Genomic DNA, 18,011 nt, shown 5'->3' on the forward strand with positions numbered 1-18,011 from the left:
TCCATGTGGGTGAATGGGTTACTTGGTAGGGCTTTTTGGCTGTGGAGGCTGACCATTACGCACATGATTGGGGATTGTGAGGACCTGGTGGGGGCTGCCCATGGTGGCAGGGGGGTGGGGGTGGTGGGTGACATTAGTGGGGGCCTGCTCGAGGCTGCCCCTGCACTGCTGGGGGTGGGGGTGGTGGGAGACATGGGTGGGGGCCTGGTGGGGGCTGCCCCTGGTGGCAGGGGGGTGGGGGTGGTGGGTGACATGAGTGGGGACCTGCTGGAGGCTGCCCCTGCACTGCTGGGGTGTGGGGGTGGTGGGAGACATGAGTGGGGGCCTGGTGGAGTCTGCCCATGGTGGCAGGGGGGTGGGGGTGGTGGGTGACATGTGTGGGGGCCTGCTGGAGGCTGCCCCTGCACTGCTGGGGGGCGGGGGGGTGGGAGACATGGGTGGGGGCCTGGTGGGGGCTGCCCCTGGTGGCAGGGGGGTGGGGGTGGTGGGTGACATGAGTGGGGGCCTGGTGGAGTCTGCCCATGGTGGCAGGGGGGTGGGGGTGGTGGGTGACATGAGTGGGGGCCTGCTGGAGGCTGCCCCTGCACTGCTGGGGGTGGGGGGGGGTGGGAGACATGGGTGGGGGCTTGGTGAGGGCTGCCCCTGGTGGCAGGGGGGTGGGGGTGGTGGGTGACATGAGTGGGGGCCTGGTGGAGTCTGCCCATGGTGGCAGGGGGGTGGGGGTGGTGGGTGACATGAGTGGGGGCCTGCTGGAGGCTGCCCCTGCACTGCTGGGGGGTGGGGGTGGTGGGAGACATGGGTGGGGGCCTGGTTGGGGCTGCCCCTGGTGGCAGGGGGGTGGGGGTGGTGGGTGACATGAGTGGGGGCCTGCTGGAGGCTGCCCCTGCACTGCTGGGGGGTGGGGGTGGTGGGAGACATGAGTGGGGGCCTGGTGGAGTCTGCCCATGGTGGCAGGGGGGTGGGGGTGCAGGGGGACATGAGTGGGGGCCTGGTGGAGGATGCCCATGGTGGCAGGGGGGTGGGGGTGCAGGGGGACATGAGTGGGGGCCTGCTGGAGGCTGCCCCTGCACTGCTGGGGGGTGGGGGTGGTGGGAGACATGAGTGGTGGCCTGGTGGAGGCTGCCCATGGTGGCAGGGGGGTGGGGGTGGTGGGAGACATGAGTGGGGGCCTGGTGGAGGCTGCCCATGGTGGCAGGGGGGTGGGGGTGGTGGGTGACATGAGTGGGGGCCTGCTGGAGGCTGCCCCTGCACTCCTGGGGGGTGGGGGTGGTGGGAGACATGAGTGGGGGCCTGGTGGAGTCTGCCCATGGTGGCAGGGGGGTGGGGGTGGTGGGTGACATGAGTGGGGGCCTGCTGGAGGCTGCCCCTGCACTGCTGGGGTGTGGGTGTGGTGGGAGACATTGGTGGGGGCCTGGTGGAGGGTGACCCTGGATGCTGGGGGGTGGGGGTGGTGGGAGACATGAGTGGGGGCCTGGTGGAGTCTGCCCATGGTGGCAGGGGGGTGGGGGTGGTGGGTGACATGAGTGGGGGCGTGGTGGAGGCTGCCCATGGTGGCAGGGGGGTGGGGGTGGTGGGAGACATGAGTGGGGGCCTGGTGGAGGCTGCCCATGGTGGCAGGGGGTGGGGGTGTTGGGAGACATGAGTGGGGGCCTGGTGGAGGCTGCCCATGGTGGCAGGGGGGTGGGGGTGGTGGGTGACATGAGTGGGGGCCTGGTGGAGGCTGCCCATGGTGGCAGGGGGGTGGGGGTGGTGGGAGACATGAGTGGGGGCCTGGTGGAGGATGACCATGGTGGCAGGGGCGTGGGGGTGCAGGGGGACATGAGTGGGGGCCTGGTGGAGGATGCCCATGGTGGCAGGGGGGTGGGGGTGCAGGGGGACATGAGTGGGGGCCTGCTTGAGGCTGCCCCTGCACTGCTGGGGTGTGGGGGTGGTGGGAGACATGAGTGGGGGCCTGGTGGAGGCTGCCCCTGCACTGCTGGGGGGTGGGGGTGGTGGTAGACATGCATTGTTGATCAGTAGTGCAAGGTGACATGTGGGTTGGCTGGGGGGCATGCCCATGGTGGATGGGCTGCCTGCGGGACATGAGCAGGGGTGCAGGGTAGTCCCCCGTGGTGTGGGCTGCCTGCAGGGGCCGTGGAGGTTGTGGAGCGTACACCTGGGTGGACCCACACGGCCAATTCACGTGTAGTACTCCCCAGAACCCCTGAAATACACATTCCCTGCTGGTATCGCGTGTGCAACTTCCCGCGCACCCCTGAAATACACGTACCCTGCTCGCACTGGGCCAATCGCGTGTGGAACTTCCCGCGCACCCCTGAAATACACGTACCCTGCTCGCACTGGGACTATCGCGTGTGGAACTTCCCGCGCACCCCTGAAATACACGTAGCCTGCTCGCACTGGGCCAATCGCGTGTGGAACTTCCCGCGCACCCCTGAAATACACGTACCCTGCTCGCACTGGGACTATCGCGTGTGGAACTTCCCGCGCAACCCTGAAATACACGTACCCTGCTCGCACTGGGCCAATCGCGAGTGGAACTTCCCGCGCACCCCTGAAATACACGTACCCTGATGAAATCGCGTGTGGAACTTCCCGCGCACCCATGGAATACACGTACCCTGCTCGCACTGGCCCATTCGCGTGTGGAACTTCCCGCGCACCCCTGAAATGCACGTACCCTGCAGAAATCGCGTGTGGAACTTGCCGCGCACCCCTGAAATACACGTACCCTGCTGAAATCGCTTGTGCAACTTCCCGCGCACCCCTGAAATTCACGTACCCTGCTTGCACGGGGCCAGTCGCGTGTGGAACTTCCCGCGCACCCCTGCAATACGCGTTCCCCGCTTGGCGTTTGCTGTTTGCCAGCCCGGTGAACTGGTCCAGGGTTAGCGCAGCCCTTTGCGATGATTTAGCGATTTGGATGGCTTCTCCTTGCGCGAGGGCGTTCTTGGGGGCGTTACTGGCGCTGCTGCAGGGTCGCTGCGATTCTCTGCGCCACGGCTGGTTTGGAAGCCTGAAATCCATGAATACGCTGTGCGCGGAAATCGGTTTTAGCGCACGTGCCTGGCGCAGTCAATCGCACGCGGACACTCTGCGCCAGCCGCTTGCGACACTTTTCAGCGAAATTCTATGAATTACCCTGTGAGTGTTTGTAACATCGAATCAGTCATCAAATTAATGTAAAACAGATTTACTGCTACGAGCTCTTTGCTTGTTTTTGGTTGCACAGATTAGCAGTTGACATTACGTTTGATCTGTTGTCATGTCATTAATGTGAACCCATGTACGGGTAAAGGTGCATATTCAGCCTGTCAATGGGAGAGAGCAACATGTTTCAATATTTGTGTCGGTATTGCATCTAATTGTCAGAGACACCCTCACATCAGTCAATTTGAAGAAATGAATAAGCGAAAAGACACCTCAGAAAACACTTGGCACAGAAGCACATGAAAGTGGCATGGCATAAGCACAAGGGCAAAAATTGCCTTTGCACAAAAACGACACATTTTTGATACATTAAGGCACAATGGCAAAGTTTGCCCAATTGCTGATTCCATTCTGTATTAGTGCGTGAGTAGTGCCATATTTGCAACCGTATTTCACTGTCAAGTAAGGCAATCCTTCACTGAGCAAGCTCGTACCTGCCTGCATTCGTTGTGCAAATTAATTTAAAACAATGAATCTTATATGTGTAGCCATGGGTGCATTCATTTGCTTGCTCAGAATGCAGGAATCTTCTCCACTTCTGCTTTCTCACAACCGAGCGCAGAACACATTTTGTGAATCAGGCCCTTCATGTTTATAAATCTTTATTTTAAAACAGTGTTTTTTTTACATATCAACGCATTTGCACTTTCCCCACAAAGGTTGGACGCTCCAAACAGAAGAATCGCCCAACATTCTTAAAAACAGTTGTCATTCTTAAAAACAGATCTACAAAGCCCATTCTTTTTTGTCCTTTTTGTGATTTCATATTGTCCTCAAGGGCATTTCACTGAATTTGACCCCGACTGACTGTGAGAACCTGAGAAGCTGTTCACCTGGAGTGGCCCTCAAGCAAAATCATCTTAAGCAAATTGTCTATTAGAAATGAGTATACGGTTATTTGAAATGTAGTCCATATAAAAACATGTCAACATTTTATGAAAGACCTATGTTGAAAATCGATAGATTTTCTATATTTTTTCTGACTCGTCACATTCTTGTTTGCTTACATGAAGTTTCAAAATGGTGGCTCTTTTATTGGCATAACGCTACACCAGTTTATCATGTATTTATTGCATTTATTGTCATTATTTTTCATTTGCAGAGCGTGCGCAAACCCGTAGGCATCAGGGCGCTTTTACCAGTTACATGGGCCCAGGGTGGGCGTAGGCATAAATGTAATTACAATGTTTCTGGAGTGGTAGAACATATACATATACAAATATAGCTAGGAATAGGTGCTGGAATATAGTGTTGAGTATGGCAACATCTATAGGGGTGCCTTTCATACATACAGCAATGGTAGTTAGGGATGAGTGGGTGCATATGAGCTGAATAACCACGTTTTAGGGTTTTTCAGAAGACCCAGTAGGATTATTCCGTTCTGAGGGCAGATTGAAGGGAGTTCCAATATCTGGCAGATAAGATTGGGAAACTGGATCCTTCTGCTTTGGTTCGTTTGAACTTGGGTTGGAGTAATCTGTGGAAGTAGATGACTCAAGTAGGTCTGTCGATTGTGCTTTGGCGATGTTCTGTACTAGGTAAGGTAGGGCAGTATTTGAAATGCACTTGTGGGTGATAGATAGAGTCTTGAACAGAATTCTTTCCCTGAGAGGTAACCAATGGACAGCTCTTCTGGCGGCCGAGATGTGCTCAGAGCTTGGGATATTGAAGGTTTTTTTTATGTTGCGAGAGGAGGTGCCAGCAAGGAGGACATTACAGTAGTCAAGCCTGGCGCTGATTACTATTCGGGCTATCGTCGGGCAGTTGTCCCTGGATGGGAAAAGCCTGGCAGTGTTGAGTAGTTTCGTAGAGTAAGCAGCTACAGAGGAGAGGGCATTTACTTGTTGAGTTAGTGAGAGAGTGGCATCAAGGTGGACTCCCAGTGTTTTTACTGAAGAGGAGACAGGAATCACAGATCCGTCAATGATGAAGTGGAGTATTGGGAGTCAAGAGTTCAGTCTTCTCATCGTAAAGGCAGAGTCCAAGGTTTGTCATCCAAGCTTGGACAGTGTTGTATGTAGAGTTGAGGGTGGAATCATCTTCCTGGTATGACCCTGAGAACAGAAGGAGAATCTGTGTGTCATCGGCATAGTTTTGTATATTTTATGCCGAGCAAATCTAGGTGATCAAAGAGGGGCTTTGTGAAGATATTATAGAGCATAGGCGAGACACATGATCCTTGGGGAACCCCACAATTGATGGGGGATGGAGTGGCACAAGCATTGTCAGAGAAGACTTTCACCACTCTCTCATTAAGGAAGGATGCAATCCAGGCGGTGGCTTCTTGGGAGAAGGCGGCAGAGGAGGTGAGGTGGTGGCATAAATTGTTGTGATCGAACAGATCAAAGGCTGCTGACAAGTCAAGGATGAGGAGCATAGACAACTTTCCCTTGTCTATGAAAGTATCCATCTGAATTTTAATGTCTAGGAGGGCAGACTCAGTGCCGTGGCCCGGGTGGAAGTCAGATTGGTGGGTGCCAAGAATTTGGTTAGTTTCTAGGTGGTATTGAATTTGTAGGTATGCCACTCTGTCGACGATTTTGGGGAGGGACAGGACCATGGTAAAGGGTCAATAGTTGTTGGCAATGGTAGGGTCAGGCATGGGTTTCTTGAGTAGGGGGGTCCAAAGCTTCTTTTAGGCAGGAGGGTACTATGTCCATATTGAAGGAGGCATTGATGAAGGCAGTGATGAACGGGACTAGTTCGTGGGCACACTCTTTGATCAGTGGTGCCAGGGAGATGTCACCTTTATATCTTGAGGGCTTTACACCTTGTATGATGCAGGATTTTTGCTGGATGGGCACCTTGTTGAAGCGGAACAATGGGCCAGCACTAGTGGGGGAAGACGTTGTGTACATGGGCATAGACTGTTGCAGAATGCATGATTTGTTAGCTTGCATTTTTTGTTGTAGTGTCTCGATTTGGGATATGAGGGTGTTCTGAATGGGGTTGCAACATGTAGAGCCTTGAGGATTGAGGAGAATTTGGGAATAGGAGTTTCCAACTCCTTGAGGATGGAGAATAGTTTGTTGGAGTCTGAACAGGCATTGGCGATTCTTGTTTTAAGGGAGGAGGCCTTGGCATGTTGGATGGCTTTTTTGTATTTGTTCGAAAGGATAGAGAATGCATGTTTGGATGAAGAAGGGGAGGGGGAGTTTTTCCAATTTGACTTTCAGACCTGAGGGTGGTGAGTTCTTCTTTGTACAGGCGTTAATATGGACAGCTGGTTTGGCCATTTTTGCAGCTAAAGGGGCAATAATGTTAATGGTGTTGGAGTAGAGTTGTGTTAAGAACACTGGGTCGGTGATCTCTAGGTTATCAGGGTTGAGAACCTTGATGAAGGGGATGAGGGTTTCCTTAGTGAGTTTGTGAGAGCTGCAGGGCAAAGGTGGACAGGGTGTGGCTAACAGGGGGTTTGGGTGGAGGACCGGCTAGGAGTGAGTAAGAGATGATATGGTGGTCAGACCTTGGCCATGGTAAGTTGGATATAATGGAGATACTACAGTTCGTGTCTGCTAGTCAGTCTACGGTGCAACGCTTATTGTGCGTAGGACTGCCAATACGTTGGTTAAAGCCAAGGGAAGTAAGGGCAGTTGCTAGTGAAGTAGCTGGTAGGTCTGACGGGTCATTAAGGCCTTGATTGAAATCCCCTAGGAGAAGCACTTGTGAGGTAGGTTTGAGGTTGTGGCTTAGAAGGAGACGGTCTTCCTCAAAGGTGTGTGTAGGTCCTGGTGGGCGATATATGAGGTGAGGTGAATAGAGATCGTATTAGTAGGGGAGATATTACAATTGAGGGAGAGGGTGTCACAGTTGTTATCAATGGCGGCAGGTATGTGTCTGATGCTATGGTGGTCCTTTGCAATATCATGCAATATCATAAGTCCAAAGTAGCCCTCGAGGATCTATTATAGGAGTTACAGGAGTGTTCTGTGGGTATTGCTTTGGTGATATTCAGGTAAGCAATATGGATCAAACACACCTTGATGGAAAGGAGCTTAGCGTGGCATTTTTGTAAAGGTTAGCAACTAGGGATGCTACTGTGTCTCAGACTTGAGATTTACTTAATTCTTGCCTTTCACAAGGTTATGTTTCGAAATCCATGATCAAGCTCAACGACGTTTTGGCATTGGCGGAAGTCATTATGCTCAGAATGACATCACCTTAATGTGTCAGCATGACCAAAGGACTGTGTAACTGTTTGCAGGCCAATTAAAGCTGCATCATGGAACTGCAGTCATTGGTGCTTATTGTCAAATAGCCTTCGTGCTAACATACTTGTTTGTAGACTACAAACATAAAACATTGAAGATGGAAATGGGATGTAGCAGTTGTATAGTGATATATAAAAAAAGTTATCCAAGAGTTTAATTAGTGAGTGACATGTGGGTATTAACCAACAGTGGTGTGTAACGGATGACTTAAATAATATGTACCATTCCAACAATGACTTAAATACTATATACCTTTCCACTCATGTATAAAGCTTGACATCGGCAGACTAAATATACTGTTTGCCTGGGCATGCAACATTTCAGATCCGTGCATTAACGGCTTCATTGTTTAAAAATGCTTACTTTAATTCCATTTTGAACATTTTGAACAGTGTTTAACAGAAGGTATTCCTATAATAAATATATATATATATATATATATATATATATATATATATATATATATATATATATATATATATATTAGAGAGAGAGGAGGAGAGAGGGAAGACCACACTCTCCGCGGATCCAATCACGTAAATCAGTCCACAAGGAAAAAGAAGGGCGTAGCTCACAAGAGGATATTGGAAAACAGATTTAATAGAAATAGCACATGGTGTGCAGAATAAATGGCTAGGTAAACAGCAAACAAAACAGAGGCAGGACGCCTATAGTCACGACCTGCTTACAACGCGTTTCACGCTCGACTGAGCGCATGGCCACGTAAAGGAAATAAGGACAAAGACAAGGTTAAAAAAGCATGTAGTCCTTTAACTATGTCAGAGGAAATAGGGGTGCATGAAAGTATTGCTTCCATGGAGGCCATGTTGGAAGGGAAAAGAGGTCTGGGCCAGCAATAACACCAAAAGGGGCCGAAAAGATATACCCGCCTCTGGAAAAGGTGGAATAATCAAAGTAAGCCAATATTTATACAGCAAAATGTAAAGAAACCAGGGGCATCACGAACAGGCAGGCGGCTAGACACAAGAGCAAGGCCATATGAACCAATTCCAATGCACCCCAATTTCCATTGTGGATTACTGGTCAGGAAAAGAAAACACAACACACTACTAGCAATTTGCAATTGAGTGAGTGCAGAGTGCACTCACAAAATAAGATCGTAATACCCCATAAACTCGAAATACATAAATGTAAGTAAAAGACCACCATGAGTCAAATATACATCAGGTTAAAAACAGCACAGTGCCATCATGTATACAGAGGTTAAGGGGCCAAAAGGTATGTCATATCAAGATAAAGTGCATGCGCAGGTTAAAACAGACTATACAGTATACACATGTATACATAGGCTGAACCACCATGGCGCTTAGGTCTTGTGCAAAAGAGAGATATAGCAGCATTAATATGTGCAAAATGGCTAGAAATGCATCACAATCGCAACATCAAAATGTGCACAAATGAGGTCCTGGTAATAAAGTGCATAGCAATAATAACTTTTGCAAGTCGGCCAAATGGTATGCCTTATGCAAAAGCGCAAGATGACATAGCAGCATTATGTGCAAAATGGCTAGAAATGCATCACAATCACAACATCAATATGTGCAATAATGCAGTCCTGGTACTAAAGTGCATAGCAATAATATGATTTACGCAACATCTATATATACAAAGAGAGCAAGAATGCAGTCCTGGTAATAAGGTGCATAGCAACAGTAACTTCTGCAAGTCAACCGGGTAACATATCATGCTGAGACCAGAGTTGGAAGAGATAAAGTGCAAGTGCAAGCCAATAAAGGGCAACATGAATTTGTGCAAATAAGCAAAATCACGATAGCAGCCAAAATTAGCAGCAAAGGCTATATGTACAGACATAAAGCCGAAGTGGCAGCATACACATGTAGAGGAATGCAGGTGGCATCGCCTACAAATAACAACAGCTAAAGCATGCAGACAGACAAAATATGACTATGGCTAAACAATGTAAACATGAGACCCATGGATGGAAAAATTAGGCCAGCCAAAATAGCTGGACAAAAGAAAAAATGAAGATCTATGGGGTGCAAATGTAAGTGTGTAATGTAGAGAGGTAACCAGAATGAAAAGAATGACATGGTATATCAGATTGTGAACACCACGGACTACAAAAAGATAATTAAAATATACCTAATGTCCTACAAGGTCGTGTCTGCAGCAGCTGGAGAATGAAACCTGTGCCGGTTGCAAACAATAATATTAGCACAGCCACCGTGATGGTTAAGGTGGAAAAGTAAAACTGTATACAGACCAGGGACAAATCAGTGAACTGAGCAATCAAAGAATTTAAAAAGAAGGACCACTCCTGTTAACTTAATACAATCAGAGAATTGCCAAAGGAATGCAAACCTATCCAGAAAAAAAGCGGGGGGTATACTCTCATGTACCCAAAAACGTACAGAGCTCCTCGTCAAGGTTGTGACCATTTGGGAACTTGGTGTCAAAATCCAAAATAAATCTGGTCTCCAACTGTCTGAGCTTTAACACACGGTCACCACCCCTAGGGTGGATGGGAATGTGTGCCACTGCGAAAAATTTAAGCAGAGTAAGGTCATTCTTATGTTCTTGCATAATATGCTTAGCCATAGGGTATGCAGGATCTGAATTTTTAATTGCCCTAAGGTGCTGCAATATCCTAAGTTTAAGCTTGCATGTGGTACTCCCAACATACCATTTCATGCAGGGACACAAAAGAACATAAACCACAAAAGCAGAATCACAGTTCATTGAGTACTTGATGAGCTGATTGCATTGGGTGACCGGATGTAAAAGAGATTTACACGCAGTGGCATGGGCACAGGCCTTACATTTAAAACATTTGGTAAAGCCTATGGGGGAGACCGTCAGTGAATTAGTGAGATAAGAGTTAGTGTTAATGGGTGACAGAAAACTGGAGACTAATTTGTCTCTGAGTGAGGGTACTTGCTTGTATGTGATGGTTGGACGTTTGGAAAGCAGAGGGCACAGATCCTTATCAACGAGGAGAACACGCCAGTGTCGTTCAATGATTTTGCGGACATAATTGGAGGCATTGTCGAATGTAACAATAAGTCTGGGTTCATTATCGATGGCATTCGTATCAGGCTTAATGCCGTACAATAGGTGATCCCTGTATAATCCGCGTGCCTTTGTGTAGGCCATTTCTATAGTTCTGCGCTCATAGCCTTGTTTGACAAAATCTAGAGCCGCCAGGGCACAGTGATGGTCAAAGGATGGTAGATCTGTGCAATTCCTACGATATCTGATGAATTCACCATATGGAATACTACGTTTGCATGACATAGGATGGCAACTAGTTGCATGCAAAGGTAGTCCGGTGTTTGAAGGTTTTTTGTGTAGTGCTGTGTGAAAGCCAGATCTTTCAAGGGTCACAACTACATCAAGATCAACAATTTAAATGGTACTGTGGCATTCTGTGAAGCGCAGATTGGACATGTTGGTGTTGATATGTTTCACAAATGATTGCCACTCGGCTTCAGTGCCCTTCCATATGACAAAAACATTGTCGATATATCGCCACCAGGCGACAATTTGTGTAGCAAAGCTGGATGCCAGCAGATCACTAAGAAAAGTGGCCTCCCACCACCCCATGGTCAGGTTTGCGTAAGTTGGAGCAAAGGTACTGCCCATGGCAGTACCGCTTACCTGGCGGAAAAAAGAACCCTCGAACAGAAAGACATTGTTGGTCAGGCAAAAGGACAACATTTCAAGGATCATGGAACTATGACTATGGAAATTCAATGAGCGTGTATCAAGGAAGTATTTGCTAGCTCCCATTCCAACTTGATTGTCAATGGAGGCATAAAGGGAGACAACATCAAGGGTTGCTAGAAGGAGACCATCCTCCCAGGGTGTATTAGATATGTGTTGCAAAAAGTCCTTGGTATCCCGCAAATAAGAGGGCAAAACTGAAACAAGAGGAAATAAAGTTTCATCAATAAACTGGGCCAGGTGCTCAAGGAGGGAACCACATAAAGTAACAATAGGTCTACCTGGTGGATGAAAAAGAGATTTGTGCATTTTGGGTAAAAAATAAATGGTGGGTATAGTATAGCAGGAGGGAACAAGAAATGTAACAATGTCATCAGCAATGAGGCCAATATCCACCCATTTGGTACAAAGATTTTTAAGTTCGGACTGCATGTCGCCAAAGGGATTTTTGGACAATTGGGCATAACACAGTCGATCCTTGAGTTGACGATTGGCCTCCGCAACATAGTGTATTTGATCTTGAACTACAATGTTCGACCCCTTATCGGCTGGTTTGATCACAATGTTCGACAAGCTTTGTAGTTCGCCGATGGCCATAAGTTGGGAAATGGTGAGATTATGTTTATTCTTGATGGTACTCCTCCATAATCTTCTAAAGTCACTGATACAAAAATCATAGAATGCTTCAATACATCCACCAACAGGAAACTGTGGATTAAATTTAGATTTAACCTTGCGTGTGGTATGTACATCCCAGTCAGAGTTGATGTCAAAGTCAGCAAGATAAGCATTGGAGGGATCAAAATCAGAATTTTCGAGACAGGCCAGATCCATGAGAGATGGAATATCAGAGATCAAAAGATTGGTACGGCCCGTGCGAGGTGTCGAGGGTTTTATCACGGTGGGATTCAAGGAGAAGAATTTCTTGAGTTTAATCTTGCGGACAAATTTGTCTAGATCAAGACGTGCCAGGACGTAGTCAAAGGCCTTAGGAGGGCAAAAGTTGAGGCCCAATGAAAGAACTGAAGTTTGGGCTTTGGTGAGGACATGGGAGGATAAATTAATGATTTGACACAGCTTCATATTGTCAATGGTTATTTTTTGGCCCCAGAGCGAGTTGATCTGCTCTCTTGGCATGCTTCTAAGCCATTTCCCACGCCGGCCTCGCCAAGTTGTTTTCCTCCTTGCTATTTCTGTCCCTTTCCTCCTCCTCTTCCCCTGCCTCCGCCCTTGCCGCGTTGTTTTTGATTCTTCCCATCCTGGCATAACAGCCGCATCTCGTCAAAAAAATTTAGTCTGATAGAAGGTTCATCATTCTCAGAAACGGAGACATCTGATATATATATTACATGGACGCGGTAGCATCCATGTGGTTATGGTTTAGTTGGTGTTTCCATAGGAAGAGCATTTTTTGGGCGGCTTATAACTTCGCTCCCTCTGGACGAATCCTCACCAAACTTTGCAAAAAAAAGTATATGGCCCGCTCTAAAGTTTTTTTGCAAAGTTTAGAGAGGTTTGGTCCAGGGGCGGGCAAAGTTATAGGGGGGGTCCCAAAACTTTTGTTTTTTCCCATAGACATAATGGGAAAAAACTTTGCGCATGCCTACAGCCCAAACCGCTGGACGGATTTACACCAAATTTGCGGCAGGAGCGGGGGCTTGGTCCCGAAAGCGTGCTTTTGGAAATTTGGTGTAAATCCGTCCAGTAGTTTTTTTTTAAAATGACCGACGTGTTCGCTGATTGGACGGCGTGGGGCGTGGAGCGTGTCAGATTTTTGGTGGCGCCCGACATCTTGCATTCGCGGACGACCGCGGACAGCGAGGTGAAACTTGGTTTAAAAATTGTATTTAGTGGAGCGTGTTGGTGTGTAGGAGTGTTTGGGGAGGGTGGGGGAGTATGAGATAGGTGCAATGTTGTATTTTTTTTATGTGCTAGACGCTTTTGTTGTGTTCGATTTGTTTGCGGACAACACGGCTGTTCTGAAATGTTCGTAAATAAGCAGAATGGATTTGGTGTCAAGTTGAAAGTGTTCTAAGAAGACTTGTGGGGTCCTGGAATGTTCGCAGGGGGTGTCCTAAAGACGTTATCTGTATTGTTCATTGTCAAGCTGAAAGTGTTCTAAGAACACTCGCAGTGTCCTGAAATGTTTGTACATAAAGAAAATGGGGGTGTCCTGAGGACGCTGTCCGTATCGTCCTCTGGCAAGTTGAATGTTTTCTAGGAACTTCCTTGTGTCCGCGGACATTAAAATGGTTGCAATGCTTGAATCTATGGGTGTGATATGCTGCGGTGGTTGTGGCCAGGGTATAGGTGCATGGCCATTTGGATTGTTTGCTGCGTTTCTGTGAAGTACTAACATTTGCAAACACAAAAAGGCTGATTCATGGAATTAATGTGCGCCGCAAATTCCGCTGCAGAGGTGCCAAAACGTGTGAATCGCAGTGCAAGTGCGAAAATCGCAGAGAAACCAGCGCACATCGATTCATGGAAGTCCGTGCGTGAGAAAAATATTGGACGTGCGCTGAAAAAGTATGCGGCGCACGCCTGCACACAGGTCATCCAACGGCGTGCGCCACGGCTACAGCAAAATCGCACATAGCGCGGCGCACATAACAAAAGTAGGCGGAACACGGGGCGTAACACTCGGAATGGGGAACAACGCGTGAAAATATGGGCGTCACGGGGGAAGTACAGGACGCAAGTGCGCAGAACGCCCACATGCTCGCCTACAACTCGTATTCATGGAATCGAATAGGGCAAACCAGCGCACGGTCAAAGACGCGCACAGGGCCAAACAAGTCCGCCACAAGAAAGCAGGCGGTAGCGTCCCTGCGCCTGAAATAAATGTGCACCAAAATGTGCGCTTACAAAAAGCACCTATATACAGCTATGATGAATGATCCATACTGTGGCCCTTTAGGACAAATGAGGTGCAAAGGGGTACCGACAAACACGGACACCCGCTGTGTGAAAAATAGCATGTGCGTGTATTTCGGGGTGCGCGGGAAGTTCCACACGCGATTGGCCTGGGTACGTGTATTTCGGGGTGCGCGGGAAGTTCCACACGAGATTGTCCGTGGTATGTGTATTTCGGAGTGCGCGTGAAGTTTCACACGCAATTTCAGCAGGGTACGTGTATTCCAAGGTGCGTGGGAAGTTTCACACGTGAATTTGCAGGGTAGCGTGAAGTTCCACATGCGATTTCAGCAGGGTACGTGTACTCCGGGTGCACAGGAAATTCCACATGCGAATCCAGCAGCCTACGTGTATTTCGGGGGTGCCGGGGAGTCCTACACAAGAATTGGCTCTGTGGGTCCTCCCAGCTGTTCCCTCTACACCCTCCACGGCCCCTGCAGGCGGCCCACACAACAGGGGACTACCCTGCACCGCTGCACATGTCCCGCAGGCAGCCCATCCACCATGGCAATGCCCCCCAGCCAACCCACATGTCACCTTGCACTACTTCCCACCAACGCATGTCTCCCAGCATCCCCACCCCCCAGCATCCAGGGGCACCCTCCACCAGGCCCCCACTCATGTCTCCCAGCACCCCCACCCCCCAGCAGTCAGGGGCACCCTCCACCAGGCCCCACTCATGTCCAACTCATGTCCCCCTGCACCCCCACCCCCCAGCAGTCAGGGGCATCCTCCACCAGGCTCCCACTCATGTCTCCCACCCCCCACCCCCCAGCAGTCAGGGGCACCCTCCACCAGGCCCCCACTCATGTCTCCCAGCACCCCCACCCGCCAGCATCCAGGGGCACCCTCCACCAGGCCCCCACTCATGTCTCCCACCCCTCCACAGTCCAGCAGTCAGGGGCACCCTCCACCAGGCCCCCACTCATGTCTCCCACCCCCCACGCCCCAGCAGTCAGGGGCACCCTCCACTAGGCCCCCACTCATGTCTCCCACCCCCCACCCGCTAGCAGTCAGGGGCACCCTCCACCAGGGCCCCACTCATGTCTCACCCCCACCCCCCAGCAGTCAGGGGCACCCTCCACCAGACCCCAACTTCATGTCCCCCTGCACCGCCCCCCCCCCGCCAGCATCCAGGGGGACCCTCCACCAGGCCCCTACTCATGTCCCCCTGCACCCCCACCCCCCAGCATCCAGGGGCACCCTCCACCAGGCACCCACTCATGTCTCCCAGCACCCCCACCCCCCAGCATCCAGGGGCACCCTCCACCAGCCCCCCACTCATGTCTCCCTGCAACCCCACCGCCCAGCATCCAGGGGCACCCTCCACCAGGCCCCACTCATGTCCAACTCATGTCCCCCTGCACCCCCACCCCCCAGCAGTCAGGGGTACCCTCCACCAGGCCCTCACTCATGTCTCCCACCCCCCCACCCCTCAGCAGTCAGGAGCACCCTCCACCAGACCCCCACTCATGTCTCCCTGCACCCCGACCCCTCAGCATCCAGGGGCACCCTCCACCAGGCCCCACTCATGTCCAACTCATGTCCCCCTGCACCCCCACCCCCAGCAGTCAGGGGCACCCTCCACCAGGCCCCCACTCATGTCTCCCACCCCCTTACCCCCCAGCAGTCAGGGGCACCCTCCACCAGGCCCCCTGCACCCCACCCCCCAGCAGTCAGGGGCACCCTCCACCAGGCACCCACTCATGTCTCCCAGCACCCCCATGCCCCAGCATCCAGGGGCACCCTCCACCAGGCCCCCACTCATGCTTCACAGCACCCCACCCCCCAGCATCCAGGGGCACCCTCCACCAGGCCCCACTCATGTCCAACTCATGTCCCCCTGCCCCCCAGAAGTCAGGGGCACCCTCCACCAGGCCCCCACTCATGTCTCCTACCCCCCCACCCCCCAGCGGTCAGGGGCACCCTCCACCAGGTCCCCACTCATGTCCCCCTGCACCCCGACCACCCAGCATCCAGGGGCACCCTCCACCAGGCCCCCATTCATGTCTCCAAGGCACCCCCACCCCCCAGCATCCTGGGGCACCCTCCACCAGGCCCCCACACATGTCTCCCTGCACCCCCACCCCCCAGCATCCAGGGGCACCCTCCACCTGGCCCCACTCATGTCCAACTCATGTCCCACTGCACCCCCACCCCCCAGCAGTCAGGGGCACCCTCCGCCAGGCCCCCACTCATGTCTCCCTGCACCACCACCCCCCAGCAGTGCGATTTGCCTGGGTACATGTATTTCAGGGGTGCGCGGGTAGTTTTACACGCGATTTCATCAGGGTACGTGTATTATGGGTCAGAGTGAACTTCCACACGTGATATCAGCAGGGTACGTGTATTACAGGGTTTGTGTGAACTTCCACACGCGATATCAGCAGGGTACGTGTATTATTGGGTTCGCGTGAACTTCCACACGCGATATCAGCAGGGTACGTGTATTACGGGTTCGCATGAACTTCCACACATGACTGGGCCTGGGAGAGCATGTTACGTGTTTTCCTGGGGTGGGCGGGAATATTCACTCGCGACTGGGTCTGGGAGAGCGTGTTACGTGTATTCCTGGGGTGGGCGGGAAGATTTACACGGTCGCCTACAACGCACCAAAAAAAAAGGTCCATTCCGGAAACACGTACGCCAGCATGAAGCAGGCACACGTCCCGCGCAGCATAAAAGTGTTTACGCAAACAACAAACAAGCTCAGACGCCAGGATGAATATACCGTTCCTAGCAGCAGTGGCCGTGGGATACCGCAGGAGGAGGAGGAGGATAGTCAGGGCCAGAATCTTCACACACAGAACCAGCCTTTTGGTATGCTTGATGACCAGGTATATGGGAGGTACAGGTTTCCACCTCACATAATACTCGACCTGGTCAGTGAGTGGGAGGATGACCTCACATCACCCACCCTGTGCTCCCAAGCACTGAGCCCCCCTGGAGAAGGTCCTCAATGTACTGCACTTCTTGGCTACCGGATCATTTCAGTGGACAAGTGCCATAGTGGGGGAGTGTCACAGGCCAAGCAGTCACAGTGCCTACACCAGGTGTACTCTTGCTCTCCCTTTCTGTCCCAGTGGTTGTATAGATTATCTGCTTAGAATATATCACTCTTGAATTATTCATTTGCTACAACCCTGAGCTAGGAATTGGAATGCTTTTAAATATTGTCCAGCCATCGTTGGGTGGCCCTTTTAACTTCAACATCCCCTCTTTATTATTCTTATTATTATTTTTGTCTCTTTTCCCTAGGGGTTAATGTCTTACACATCTGACCTTTGGTCCTGAGGAAGGCGTTTTCTGTTAAAGTCTTTACGCCGAAACGTATTTGACCACACCTGGTTGACCTTTTTCGGCCCCCAGAGGTGATATCTGTGCCTGCACCTGCTAGGCCAGATCCTATACGTAGACCCGAGCAGTTTTGTAAGAAGTGAAACCCGAGCAGTATTATTTGAGCTATTCCATAATTAAAACAGGATGGAAGCAAAGTAATCTCAGAAGACTTCTTGGATATAGAAGAAGAATGTATTTTTTGTGACATTCAGTGCCTCTATTGAAAGGAAAATCTCTCCTTTCTATGTTTAATTTTTTCTTGTTTGTTTTTTCAAAATGTATAGTTTTTCTTTTTGTAATTGATGCAGGTTTTTTTGATTATTATCGTTCTGTATGGTGTATGATTTATTGAGATATTGTTGATCTGATTGTCATATGTTTTGAGCCTGACACACAAAAAAAGAAAAAAAGTGCCTAATAGCCAGTGAAATGTCACAGAGGCTCATGTGTAATATATTGTTTTATGCTCTTTATTAAATAATCGAAAAACATCCTTGATGTATAGGGTGTGACTTCATATCTGGTTAAGTGACAAATATCAAAGTAAATGATCTAAAAAAATTTTTTTTTGTTTGGTCAGAGAGAAAGAGGTGTGTACAGGTAATATATATACCGCATCACCAGTTTATA

Source organism: Ambystoma mexicanum, chromosome 1p, assembly GCF_040938575.1.
Source record: "Ambystoma mexicanum isolate Mex_15411 chromosome 1p, UKY_AmexF1_1, whole genome shotgun sequence".
Taxonomy (NCBI): Eukaryota; Metazoa; Chordata; class Amphibia; order Caudata; family Ambystomatidae; genus Ambystoma; species Ambystoma mexicanum.